We start from the raw sequence: 14,372 nt of genomic DNA on the forward strand, positions 1-14,372 counted from the left end.
GGGGGCTCACGGCTGCGGGACCACCGCCCTCCACACGCGGGCGCACTGCGCATGCCCGGCTTCCCGCAGGGCCGCTCCCGGCTCAGCCCCGGGCGGGGCGGGGGCGGGCAATCGCCGGGCCCGCCCCTGACTGGCGGGAGGCTGGGCCAATCGGAGGGCGTCCCGGGGGGCGGGGGTGGGCGCGCCGGCCGGCCGCGGGAGCCGCACCGCGAGCCCTGCACCGGAGCCGCCCGCGCCCAGCCGCGCTCCCGCGCGCCGCCCTTTGCTCCGCACGGCTCCCGCGTGCCTGCGTCTTCGGCTCCGTTTTGTCCTTTTTAAGGCGGCGGCAGCTCCAGCGGGGAGGGGGCGGCCGGAGGATGCGGCGCAGGGCTGCGCTCGCCGCGCCCGCTGCTGCCGCCCGGCTCGGGCCTGAGCACCGCACAGGTGGGTACAGGTGCGCTGAGCGGGGCGGGCTGGCCCGGGGACTGGCGGCGAGGGGCGCGGGCACGAGGCCGCCCCGCCCCCTCCACCCATCGCGCGCCCTCAGGACCCTCCTCGCATGCCACCTCCGAGGTCCCCCACCCTTCCGCTCCATCCCCCCAACCGCCTTCAACGGCACCCAGTCCCAGTCCGGGGGCTGCACCGCCTCCCCCAACGCCCCCTCCCCACTCCGCCCAGCCCTCCCTCTCGCGCACGCCGCCCCCATTTCTACACCTCCCCCCAGTCCGCCAGAGGGGGAGGGGACCCACTCGGAGCCTCCGGGGAATGGCGCGGGGGGCGTGGCCGGCCGTCCCCTCGTATTCTCCTGCCCGGTAGGTCAGGGTCCCCGGGTCCCCGAGAAGATGGCATCGAGGACGGGGCGGGAGCGCGAGGCCACCCTGCCTCGCCCCAGCCCCAGTCCACGCACACGCGCGGCCCTTGCCTCGCGCCGCCCACGTGGGGACCAAGAGGAGGCAGGGGCCACGGGGAGAAAGGCTGGTTCCCAGCTCCTGGCTGCTACTCGCCGCGCCCAGGGCGCACTGGGCCTGGGAGCTGGCCCACCGGGCTGGGCTCCCGCGTCGGCGCCGGCGGCACCTCTCTGGCCTGCGTCAAGGCGCACAGCCTCGCCCTAGCTTCATTCCCCAGTCGCTCTATCCTCTATCCGGACGGAGGATGGAGGCCCCTGGCCCGCCGTGCTGGAGTCTTTCCTCCTGGACAACACCCCCCTCCGCCACCCTTCCTTCGGCCACCCCCTGGTGCGCCTCTTCCCGGCGTGGCCGGCCTGGGCTCTCCCCAGCCCCGGCGTGGCGGTGAGCTCCAGCGCTACTGTATCCAACCGCTGAACCTTCGTGGGCGCCCCCGCCCCTTCCGCACGCGCACTCACACCCTCTGTCCTTGGCCTTTGCACCTGCTGTTCCCTCTCCAGGAATGCCCCTCATCTGGCCAGCTCCCTCTTCTTCCAGACCAAGGTCAGGGGGAGCTCCTTGCTCCGCCTGAGCTGGGCAGAGCCATCACACTGCGCGGGCACCCTCTGCTGGCCTGTGTCTCCCCCACCGGACCAGAGGGCGGAGGCTGGGTGAGGTGGATCAGGACTGACCTCTCCCCTCTGCCCTAACTCAGGGCCACCCCCGGGGTGGGGCCAGGCCGTGGGAGGAGTAAGCTTTGGTCTGGAGCCCTGGGCAGATGGTAGTGGCGCCATTAGCCTAGATGGGAAAAGAGGAGTCAGGTCTGCGGAGGTGGGGTGGGCAGACCCCCTCTGATGCTTGGCCAGCCTGGCGAGAGGCCCTTCCTTGTACAACCTGGGGGAGACTGACGAGTGGTTGGAAAGTTGTCATTGTCCTCTGGCTCCTTCTCTGTAGTACTGCTGGACAGTCTCTGCTCCAGAGTCATAGCAAGAAGCCCTCAAGGGGTCACATTGTGGGCCCAAGAGTGAGAGCTTTGCCATCTTGCTCTCCTTCAAGAGCCATCCGTGGCTCCCACTGCCGCCTGATCTCACCTGGCCGAGCTTTCCCCTCACCTTGCCACACCCCTTCTGTCTCTCCCCACATGGCACCTCTGTGTCGCCCAGACACGCTATCACACTTAGGTCTTTTCCTATGGGCTCTTTTCCTCCCTTCCCTGTCTAGAGAACACCTATTCATGTGACGAGGCCCAGCTCTCATGCCACTTCCTTTGTGGTTCTCCCGACTCCACCAAACACAGCCGGTGGTTCTCTTCTCCATTTCTTCCCAGAGCTTTATGTACATATGTTGCAGAGTATTTTGTTTGTTTGTGTCGTTTTGCCTTAAAACAGATCTTGACCACAAACACTGGACACAGTGAGGTCTGAGAGCTCGCCCCACTTGGGGGGCACCCGGTCCTCCTGGGGGGAGGCGGTGTAATGGAGAGAGTGACTGCCCCCTGCCCACCAGGGAGGCTTATGAAGAGGGCAGGCGTGAGACTCTGCTGTCCTTTGTAGTGGTGGTGTGCGGGGTGGGTTGTGGCCAGGGGGCAGGTGGAGAAAGAAGAATTTCTGTGGGGGCCTAAGTCAGCAGTGGTTGAATGTTCTGAGGATGGGACCCTGCCCGTCTGTGTGCTCCAGAGCCAGACTGCTGGGCTCCTCGAGGACCCCCCTCCCACCTTGCTTAGCTATGACCTGAGCATGTGCCTTCCACCGGGAGTTCTGACTAAAATGGGGGGCCTTCCTCAGAGAGATGGGGCACTGCAGTGTGTGCTGGGGTGCAGCTGACCTGCGAAGCATCCAGGGTTGGGCTCATTGTGTCCTGCTCCTTGTCGCTACGTGACCTGGGACAGGACCTCTGAGCCCCTGCGTCCTGTAACATGAGAGCAGTGGTCCCTCTGGCTGGGCTCGGGGGTGGGACCTGGCTGTGACAATGATGGAGGATGTGACTTATACATGAGACCCTGAGCATTGTCATGGAGTAGGTGCCCAGTCAGAGGCCCACTTTGGTCCTTCTCTAGCTAAAAAGCAGATAAGCCAAAGGTTCCTTGGTGGTCATGGAAGGTTGGGAAACGCGGATCATGCAGACATGTGTGTCCTGAGCTTATGGCTCCCGCAGCTGAGGCCACCTTACCCTCACGGCGGTCATCTCAGGATGCCCTCTCATCCTGTACCTCTTTCCTGCTTGGTTGTTGGGGTTTAGGCGATCACAGTAATTTCCACCAGTTCCCAGGGTAACTCCTGATGAAAAGTGTGGCTGTGTGCAGGACAGACAGGGCTGGGCCAGGGGCTGCTGAGAATGAGCTCAGATGCCCTGCTGTGTGACCTGGGGCAAGTAACTCAGCCTCTCTGTGCCATAATAGAAAATCACAAGTGGGGGGCTTTAAAGAGCAGGAATTTATTTTCTCACAGTTCCGGAGACTAAAAGCCCAGATCAGGGTCTCGGCCGTGTCAACTCCTCTGTGTTCTCTCCTGGTTTCTGGTGTCTGCCAGTGCTCCGCAGCGCTCCTGAGCTTGTAGATGGTTCTCACGTGACATCTATCTTCACCCCTGAATGTCTATCCTGGTGTCTGCTGGTGATCCTTGATAATCCCCTGCTTGTAGACGACCCTCACCTGGTATATGTCTTCATCCCTGAGTGTGTGTCTCTGTGTCTATTCTGGTGACTGCTGGTGACCCGTGGCACTCCTTGGCTTGTAGATGGTCCTCACATGTTATCTGTCTTCACCCCTGAGTGTGCATCTCTGTGTGTATTCTGGTGACTGCTGGTGATCCGTGGCGCTCCTTGGCTTGTAGATGGTCCTCACCTGGTGTCTGTCTTCACCCCTGAGTGTGTGCGTCTCTGTGTGTATTCTGGTGACTGCTGGTGATCCGTGGCGCTCCTTGGCTTGTAGACGGTCCTCACCTGGTATCTGTCTTCACCTCTAAGTGTGCATCTCTATGTCTATTCTGGTGACTGCTGGTGATCCGTGGCGCTTCTTGGCTTGTGGATGGTCCTCACCTGGTGTCTGTCTTCACCCCTGGGTGTGTGCGTCTCTGTGTGTATTCTGGTGACTGCTGGTGATCCGTGGTGCTCCTTGGCTTGTAGACGGTCCTCACCTGGTATCTGTCTTCACCTCTAAGTGTGCATCTCTATGCCTATTCTGGTGACTGCTGGTGATCCGTGGTGCTTCTTGGCTTGTGGATGGTCCTCACGTGTTATCTGTCTTCACCCCTGAGTATGTGTCTCTGTGTCTGTTCTGGTCTTTTTATAACTCAGAAGTGATCAGGTTTAGGACCCACCATACTCTGGTATGACCCATTAACATAAAAAAGGGAAACCTCTATTTCCAAACTGGGTTACACGCACAGGTACATATTTTTGGGGGACACAGTTCAGACGGTACCAGCCTCCAATTCCTTTCTCTGGGGAACGCGAATGCTGTTTCCATAAGGAACATGGTATGGCTGCTGAAACACTTTATTTCACTGTGAATGATCTCACGTGGAGTCTGGGTCAGGCTTATGGCGCCTCCTGACAGGTAGGAGCAGCGTCTCTGGACGGTGGGGCACAGCAGCTGCTGGGGGCTCAGGTGTAGGCATTGCTCACGCCCAGGTAGCACACTGACCTCTGTGATGAGAAGACCTTCTTACAGGGCCTGCATGGCCCGGACCTGAGGAGCTTCTCGTCTCTCGGCCAGGGAACCCTGATGCCTTAATACCCATGGGAGTGCTGCCGTTGCTGCCATCAGGGGCTGGGAGCAGGACCCCAGGGCTGACCGGGTGGGGCCTTGGCATCCTCACTGTCTCCTGGGATGCTTTTGAGGACAGTGCAGGGAATGTGGGCCAGAAGGCGGGGGCAGGTCAGGGGTCAGGGGTCAGGGGATTAGAAGGGTGGGAGGGGGAGCCAGGGGCTGGGCAAGGGTCAGGGGTCAGAAGATTAGGAGGGCGGGAAGGGGAGGCAGGGCAGGGCAGGGGACCAGGGGTCAGGGATTAGGAGGGTGGGATGGGGAGTTGGGCAGGGCAGGGGTCAAGGGTCAGGGGTCAGGGATTAGGAGGGAGGGAAGGGGAGGAGTGGGGTGAAGTATGCTTGAGGTGCAGCCAAGGAAGCGATCAGTGCTGGTCAGACCACTAGTCCTGGAGTCAAAGGGAGAGAGCTGGAGTCGTTCGAGCACCCAGGGGGTGGGCTGGGGGACAGGGGCTCTGCTGTCATCTTTTTCTTGGTATTTATTTCGGAACCAGATAAGAAGCACTGTAGCTCAGGTGCCCACAGAAGTGGATTGAAATAAATGCCTCTTCTCTGGATTTCTTCACTGAACAGTGACATCTGTTGAGCACTTACTAGGCACTGGCTGAGTGGGGTGAGTGGAAGGAAGAACTCATTTAGACGTGGACGCTGCTTTCCTCACTTCTCTGTGGCCAGAACTGAGGTTCCAGGTCCTCCAGGAGCCTGGAGGTCCCCGTCGTTCAGTCCTTTGGAATGGTTCTTGAGTTAGTGGGAGTTAGATCACATTTATACCCAGAAGGATCATATCGCTCTCAAACTCAAACCTGGCTGGGTCACTCCATTGCTCAGGGGGCTTCCGCTGGCTCAGGATGGAGCAGGCTCCCACTACCATATTCACAACCTCCTCTCTTGACAGCTTCTGCCAGGTGCCATGACCTCTACCTTAGGGGAGATGTCTGCCTCCCCTGAACCTGTCTTTGCCCATGTGGGCCTCTTCCCAGCACGCTGTTTGGCTACCTCTACAGGCGATGCAGGCCCATCCTCTAGGCATTTACCTGAGCCACAATCCTGCAGTGCTGCCCTGTGCATCTCTCCATGTGGTTGTTGTCTTCCCCAGTCTTCCTTCCCCACTGGCTGGAGCTCTTTGAGGGAAGGGGCTGTGTGCGCTGATTCATGCGTGAGGCTCCTGTGCCCAGCACAGGGCCTGGCACAGAGCAGGCACAGGGGATGTTGTTGATTGCATGGAAGATGGATAGATGAGTGGGTGGATGGATGGATATGTGGGTGGATGGGGGGAGGGATGAGAGGCTAGATATATGGATGGATGGATGGATGGATGGATGGATGGATGGATAGGAGGATAGATTTATGGATGGATGGATGGATGGATAGGAGGATAGATTTATGGACGGATGGGTGGTGGATGGATGATGGCTTCATGGATGAATGGATGGTGGAAGGGTGGATGGATGGATGGATGGATGGATGGATGGATGGATGGATGGATGGATGGGTGGATGGATGGATGGATGGTTGGATGGATGGATGAAGGGATGAGAGAATAGATATATGGATGAATGGGTGGTGGGTGGGTGGATGGATGGATGGAGGGATGGATGGATGAGAGAATAGATATATAGATGGATGGATGGTTGGATGGATGGATGGATGGATGGATGGATGGATGGATGGGAAGATAGATACAGGATGGATGGGTGGTGCATAGATGGATGGGTGGATGGGTGGTGGGTGAATGGAGCTTTTGTCTGTGCTGTTCTCCCTGCCTACTGTTCAACTTTCCTTGAACCCCTGTTCCTTTATCTCTGTGTCCATATTTCACCACCACCAGAGTCCACTTCACCCCACAGGACTCCCACAGCCCCTGGTCTCCCAATTCTCACCCAATCTTGTTACACTCTCCCCCTAACTGGACCAGGAGCTCCTTAAGAGGGTGAGGCACTAGGTCTCCCACACCAGGCCAGCATGCTTGAGGGGCTCAGCAGATGCCTGCTTCTGGTACAGTCATTCCTTACTTCGTTCTTCTCCACTGAGATGGTGGTAACCTGGAACTTACCTGGCAGTAACCTGGCAGTTCACCATGCATCTGGTCAGTTTGTTGTACTGTGGTGGCTTGCGTATTGCTGTGATGCTAGAAGCTATGCCATTGGTATTTCAAATGCCAGCAGGGTCACCCATGGTGGACAGCTTTCAGTGGAGCTACCAGACTAAGGCAACCTAGGAAGAAGGACCTGGAGGTCTACTTCTGAAAAAAAATGGCCAGTGAAAACCTTATGAATAGCAGTGGAACACTGTATGATATAGTGCTGGGAGATGAGCCCCTCAGGTTGGAAGACACTCACAGTACTACTGGGGAAGAACTGCATCCTCAAAGTAGAGTCAACCTTAATGATGTGAATGGAGTCAAGCTTTTGGGACCTTCATTTACCAATGTGGTCTGACTCAAAATGAGAAGGAACACTGCAAAGTCCATTAATAATTGGAAAGTGGCATGTACAAAGTATGAATCTAGGAAAATTGAAGTTATCAAAAATGAAATGGAACACATTAAGATCGGTATCCTAGATATTAGTGAGCTGAAATGGACTGGTACTAGCTACTTTGAGTTAATCACATGGTCTACCATGCTGAGAATGACAAATTGAAGAGGAATGGCATTACATTCATCATCAAAAGGAACAATTCAAGATCTATCCTAAACGACAACACTGTCAGTGATAGGATAATATCCATATGCCTACAAGGAAGATCAGTTAATACAATTATTGTTCAAATTTACACACCAACCAGTAATGCCAAAGATGAAGAAACTGAAGATTTTATCAACTTCTGCATTCTGAAATTGATCAAACATTGTAATCAAGATGCATTGATAATTATTGGTGATTGGAATGTGGAAGTTAGAAACAAAGAAGGATTGGTAGTTGGAAAATATGGACTTGGTGATAGAAATGATGCTGGAGATCGCATGAGAGAATTTTGCAAGACCAACGACTTCTTCATCGCAAATACCCTTTCTCAACAACATAAACAGTGACTGTACGCGTGAACCTCACCAGAGGGAAAACACAGGAATTAAATCCATTACATCTGTGGAAAGAGATGATGGAAGATCTCAATATCATCAGTCGGAACAAGGCCAAGGGCTGACTGCGGAGCAGAACATCAATTGGTCATATGCACATTCAAGTTGAAGCTGAAGAAAATTAAAACAAGTCCCTAAAAACAAAAATACGACCTTGATTATAGCCCGCTTGAATTTGGAGACCATCTCAAGGATAGATTTGATGCATTGAATGCTAATTATTGAAGACCTGACAAGTTGTGGGATGACATCAAGGACATCACACATAAAAAAAAGTAAAAGGTCATTAAAAATATGGGAAAGAAAAGACCAAAATGGATGTCAAAAGAGACTCTGAAACTTACTGTTGGACGGAGAGTAGCTAAAGTGAATGGAAAAAATGATGAAGCCAAAGAGCTGAACAGAAGATTTCAAAAGGAAGCTTGAGAAGACAAAGTAAAGTATTGTAATGAAGTGTGGAAAGACCAGGAGTTAGAACACCAAAAAGGAAGAACTCGCTCAGCATTTCTCAAGCTGAAAGAACTGAAGAGAAAATTCAAGCCTTGAATTTCAATATTGAAGATCCTATGGGAACAATATCGAATGACTCAGGAAGCATAAAAATAAGATGTAAGGAATACACAGAGTCACTGTACCAAAAAAAATTGGTCAATGTTCAACCATATCAGGAGGTAGCATATAATCAAGAACCAATGGTATGGAAGGAATATGTCCAAACTGCACTAAAGGCATTGGTGAAGAACAAGACTCCAGGAATTGATGGATTACCAATTGAGATGTTTTAACACATGGATGCAGCGTTGGAGGTGCTCACTCATCTATGCCAAGAAATTTGGATGACAGCCTCCTGGCCATCTGTCTGGAAGGCATACACATTTGTGCCCATTCCAAAGAAAGGTGATCCAAAAGAATGTGGAAATTATCAAACAATATCATTAATATCTCACGTAAGTAAAATTTTGCTGAAGAAAATTAACAAATGGTTGTAGCATACATTGGCAGGGAACTGCCAGAAATTCAAGCTGGCTTCAGAAGAGGATATGGGAACAGGGATATCACTGCTGATGTCAGATGGCTCTTGGCTGAAAGCAGAGAATACCAAAAAGATGTTTAACTGTGTTTTATTGACTATGCAAGGCATTTGACTATGTGCATCATAATAAATTATGGATAACATTGCAAAGAATGAGAATTTCAGAACACTTAATTGTGCTCATGAGGAACCTGTACATAGATCAAGCTGCAGTTGTTCGAACAGAACAAGGGGATACTATGTGGTTTAAAGTCAGGAAAGGTGTGCGTCAGCATTGTAACCTTTGACCATACCTATTTAGTCAGTATGTTAAATGAATAATCCAAGAAGCTGGACTATATGAAGAAGAATGGGGCATCAGAAATGGAGTAAGGCTCATTAGCAACCTATGTTTTGCAGATGACACAACCTTGCTTGCTAAAAGTGAAGAGGACTTGAAGCACTTACTGATGAAGATCAGAGGCCACAGCCTTCAGTATGGATGATTCCTCAACATAAAGAAAACAAAAATTCTCACAACTGGACCAATAAGCAACATCATGATAAATGGAGAAAATATTGAAGTTGTCAGTTATTTCATTTTGCTTGGATCCACAATCAATGCCCATGGAAGCAGCAGTCGAGAAATCAAAGGATGTATTGTATTGGGAAAATCTGCAATATACTTCTTTGAAGTGTTGTAAAGCAAAGATATCACTTTGAGGACTAATGTGCACCTGACACAAGCCATGGTATTTTCAGTGGCCTAATATGCATGCAAATGCCGGACAATAAGTAACAAGATTGAAGAATTAACACCTTTGAATTATGGTATTGGTGAAAAATATTGAATATACTGTGGGGCCAAAATATGACCTTGAGTATATCCCACCTGAATTTAGAGACCATCTCAAGAATAGATTTGACCCATTGAACACTAGTGACTGAAGACCAGACAAGTTGTGGGATGACATCAAGGACATCATCCATGAAGAAAGCAAGAGGTCACTGAAAAGACAGGAAAGAAGGAAAAGACCAAGACGGATGTCAGAGGAGACTCTGAAACTTGCTCTTGAGCATTGAGCAGCTAAAGCAAAAGGAAGAATTGATGAAGTAAAAGAACTGAACAGAAGATTTCAAAGGGCGTCTCGAGAAGACAAAGTAAAGTATTATAATGACATGCGCAAAGAGCTGGAGATGGAAAACCAAAAGGGAAGAACATGTTCGGTGTTTCTGAAGCTGAAAGAACTGAAGAAAAAATTCAAGCCTCGAGTTGCAATAGTGAAGGATTCCGTGGGGAAAATATTAAACGACGCAGGAAGCATCAAAAGGAGATGGAAGGAATACACAGAGTCATCATACCAAAAAGAATTAGTCGATATTCAACCATTTCAAGAGGTGGCACACAATCAGGAACCGATGGTACTGAAGGAAGAAGTCCAAGCTGCTCTGAAGGCATTGGTGAAAAACAAGGCTCCAGGAATTGATGGAATATCAATTGAGATGTTTCAACAAACAGATGCAGCGCTGGAGGTGCTTACTCGTCTATGCCAGGAAATATGGAAGACAGCTTCCTGGCCAATTGGCTGGAAGAGATCCATATTTATGCCTATTCCCAAGAAAGGTGATCCAACTGAATGTAGAAATTATAGAACAATATCATTAATATCACACTCAAGTAAAATTTTGCTGAAGATCATTCAAAAACGGCTGCAGCAGTATATTGACAGGGAACTGCCAGAAATTCAGGCCGGTTTCAGAAGAGGACGGGGAACCAGGGATATCATTGCTGATGATGTCAGATGGATCCTGGCTGAAAGCAGAGAATACCAGAAGGAGGTTTACCTGTGTTTTATTGACTATACAAAGGCATTCGACTGTGTGGATCATAACAAACTATGGATAACATTGCAAAGAATGGGAATTCCAGAACACTTAATTGTGCTCATGAGGAATCTTTACATAGATCAAGAGGCAGTTGTTCGGACAGAACAAGGGGATACTGATTGTTTTAAAGTCAGGAAAGGTGTGCGTCAGGGTTGTATTCTTTTACCATACCTATTTAATCTGTATGCTGAGCAAATAATACGAGAAGCTGGACCATATGAAGAAGAATGGGGCCTCAGGATTGGAGAAAGACTCATTAACAACCTGCGTCATGCAGATGACACCAACTTGCTTGCTGAAAGTGAAGAGGACTTGAAGCACTTTCTAATGAAGATCAAAGACTACAGCCTTCAGTATGGATTACACCTCAACATAAAGAAAACAAAAATCCTCACAACTGGACCAATGAGCAACATCATGATAAACGGAGAAAAGATTGAAGTTGTCAAGGATTTCATTTTACTTGGATCCAGAATCAACATCAATGGAAGCAGCAGTCAAGAAATCAAGAGATGCATTGCACTGGGCAAATCTGCTGCAAAGGACCTCTCCAAAGTGTTGAAGAGCAAAGATGTCACCCTGAAGACTAAGGGGTGGCTGACCCAAGCCATGGTATTTTCAATCGCATCATATGCATCTGAAAGCTGGACAATGAATAAGGAAGATGGAAGAAGAGTTGACGCCTTTGAATTGTGGTGTTGGTGAAGAATATTGAACATACCGTGGACTGCCAAAAGAACGAACAGATTTGTCTTGGAAGAAGTGCGGCCAGAATGCGCCTTAGAGGCAAAGATGGGGAGACTGCGTCTTACATACTTTGGACATGTTTTCAGGAGGGATCAGTCCCTGGAGAAGGATGTCATGCTTGGCAAAGTACAGGGTCAGTGGAAACGAGGAAGACCCTCAACGAGATGGATTGACACAGTGGCTGCAACAATGGGCTCAAGCATAACCACGATTGTGAGGATGGCGCAGGACTGGGCAGTGTTTCGTTCTGTTGTGCATAGGGTCGCTATGAGTCGGGACTGACTTGACGACACCTAACAAGAACAACAACAACAACTGTGGATTGCCAGAAGAATGAGCAAATGTGTCTTGGAAGAGGTACAACCAGAGTGCTTCTTGGAAGCAAGGATGGTAAGACTTTGTCTCATGTACTTTGGACCCGTTGTTAGGAGGGACCAGTTCCTGGAGAAGGGCCTCATGGTTGGTAGGTAGAGAGTCAGTGAAAAAGAGGAAGACCCTGAATGAAATGGATTGACACAGTGGCTGCAACAATGTGCTCTGACATAGCAACGATTGTGAGGATAGTGCAGGACCAGGCGGTGTTTTGCTCTGTTGTACATAGGGTTGCAATGAGTTGGAACTGACTTGACGGCACCTAACAACAATAAAAAAAAAAAAAAATTTTTTTTTTAACAACAATAACAACCTGGTATTAACATGTTAGTAAATAATCTGTCAGTAACCTGGTAGTGACCTGGTAGTAACTTGACAATTACCTGATAGTAACCTGGGATTGAGTAACCTGATAGCATTCTAGTAGTAACCAGTCGTAACCTGGTGGTAACCTGGTGCTGAACTGATGGTAAGTAACCCGGAGGTAGTAACCTGGTGGTAAGCTAGTAGTAATCTGGTAGTGAGTAACCTAGTAGTAGCCTGGTGGTAAGTTGGTGGTGAGCTGATAGTGAGTAACCTCTAGGTAGGAACTTGGTGGTAACCTGGTGGTGAGTAACCTGGTGGTAACCTGATGGTGAGTAACCTGCTGGTAAGCTGGTGGTGAGTAACCTGGTGGTAACCTGGTGATAACCTGGAGGTAGTAACCTGGTGGTAAGCTGTCGGTGAGCCCATCTTGGTCTGAGCCCCCCAGCCCTGTAACTCCTGTCACTCTCTGAGCCCCTGGCCTTTCCCTACCTGTTTCTGTCTCACTTCCAGCTCCCCCACCCCCAGTTCTGGAGCCCCTTTGTAGAGAAGCCCAGGGCAGGCCTGGCCCTCTGCCCCGCCCCCACACCTCACATGAGCCACCTTGTGTTGGTGCAGCAAGGATGTGGAAACCACAGGGGAGGCTGCTTTGCCTGGGGAGACAATTGCCAGGTCGGTGACTCATTTCAGCAGGGTGGGGCAGACAGCTGAGGGCTGGGCCTTCCCCACCTGCTTCCTAAGGCTAATCAAGGAGAGGGTCTAAAATGGTGGCCGGGTTAGCTGAGAGGAGCAGCAGCAGGTGAGAGCGCAGAGGCTTCCTGTTCTGGTGGGGACAGGACCCGCCATCTCTTCACGTCATGCTGGAGTCGTCTTTCCTGTAAAAGGAGGAACGTGATGTGTGCCTCTCGAGGACCTGTGGGCTCTGAGATTCCACACCTGCAACACCAGATGCTTCCCACTGCCCAGGAAGTGGTGCCACCTGCCCCAGGTACACAGAGAGGCTGGGGCTTAGTTAGTCGCCTGATAGGTCACCTCGCTCCTCTCTTGCTGGGCAGTGTCTCGCTGCCCCCACAGCAGTATCCCCGGTTCTGAGGCAGTACCTGGAAGCTATGCAGCAGAGCAGGTGAGAGCCTGGACTTGAGCCAGACTGCTGGGCCCACACCTGCACCTGCAGGCTGGGTTACCAGACTCTACTTTTGTATCCTGGTCTCTATACTGGGCGCTGTGAATTACTGGATAATTTGGAGGGTTTAGAGCAGTTCCTGGCATGGTGGGGGCCGTAGGAGCAGACCTGCTATTACCATGTGGGCAGGCGTGCTTGACTGGGTGGTCTCTGTTTAGTGGGAGGGTGAGGGTGCTGTCCCAGTGGATCCTTACAGCAGACACACTGCCCCCTCCCTCCCCCAACTCAACGTTTCTGCCCTGTCCAGCATCTGGTAAGATCGCATGGTGAAAAACCAAAGAAGGAGAAACCCCACATGCACACAGTGTTCCAAAGGATGAATGAGTGTTGATAACCAACGTTCATTCCCCTGACTGTTGGGCTCTGAACGTGTTGTGAGTAGCATTTTTATCAGAGATTGTTTGTGCTGTGGGTGTGTTTGCTGGGGAACGGAAGTGGGTAGCTTTCTGACGATACCGGAGGCTCTTCATGGTCAGGGATGTCAGGCTCATTAGGTGGTGTTTAATTGTGCTGTCAGTGTGCTCTCTCCTTGGCAGGTAATACCCCATGTGCAGGAGGGAGCCTGGCCCTTCATTTCTGAAGGGCGTTCTGGGTGCCTTATAGGAGACAGATGTGAGGCTGTGTCCTGGGAATAGGAAACAAAGCCTACCCTTTGGGCAGCAGGGAAGTGGCCTCAGTCAGACAGACTTGGTCCGAGGCTGCGCACTTTCAAGCTGTGGTCTTTGGGTAGGTCTTAGCCTGTTTGCTTATCTGTCCAGTGGGGATAATGCTGTTACCTGTTACAAAGGGAGCCTTGGTGGTGCGGTGGTTAAGAGCCAAAAGGTTGGCAGTTGGAATCCACTGATGCTCCTTGGGAACCCCATGGGACAGCTCTTCTCAGTCTTATACAGCCACTATGAGTCGGTATTGACTCGCTGGCAATGGGCTTATTTTTTTTGTGTGTGTGTGTTGCAGGAAGGGTTTGAGGATGGGTTGGGGGAGGTGTGCCCAGCATAGTACCCAGGGTAGAGCAGGCTCTCTGGAGATGGCAGCTCTTGGCTTAGTGGCTGCCTTTGGGCCTGGGGCCGGAAGTGACCAGAGGGACCCAGGCAGCCTGACCTGGGACCCGTCTGCTTCCTTCCCTTGCTCTCTGCCTGGTGCAGTGGGGGTAGAGGCTCACAT

General features: G+C 51.5%; 1 protein-coding gene across 8 annotated transcripts in view; it reads left to right on the forward strand.

Moving 5' to 3' along the window:
* The first annotated feature begins 234 nt into the window (after positions 1–234).
* The window catches only part of JAKMIP1 (janus kinase and microtubule interacting protein 1), a 164,096-nt gene continuing 149,958 nt past the window's right edge, over positions 235–14,372 (forward strand). For 2 of the 8 annotated variants that reach the window (XM_049886791.1, XM_049886798.1), the window contains exon 1: positions 235–423. The gene's annotated coding sequence lies outside the window, so the exon portion shown is untranslated. Of the gene's footprint in view, positions 424–12,671; positions 12,701–12,723; positions 13,152–13,711; positions 13,938–14,372 lie in introns of those variants that run through there. The other 6 variants (XM_049886790.1, XM_049886797.1, XM_049886792.1 and 3 more) reach the window with 4 other exon arrangements.

The sequence above is a fragment of the Elephas maximus genome, chromosome 5, assembly GCF_024166365.1.
Source record: "Elephas maximus indicus isolate mEleMax1 chromosome 5, mEleMax1 primary haplotype, whole genome shotgun sequence".
Lineage (NCBI taxonomy): Eukaryota > Metazoa > Chordata > Mammalia > Proboscidea > Elephantidae > Elephas > Elephas maximus.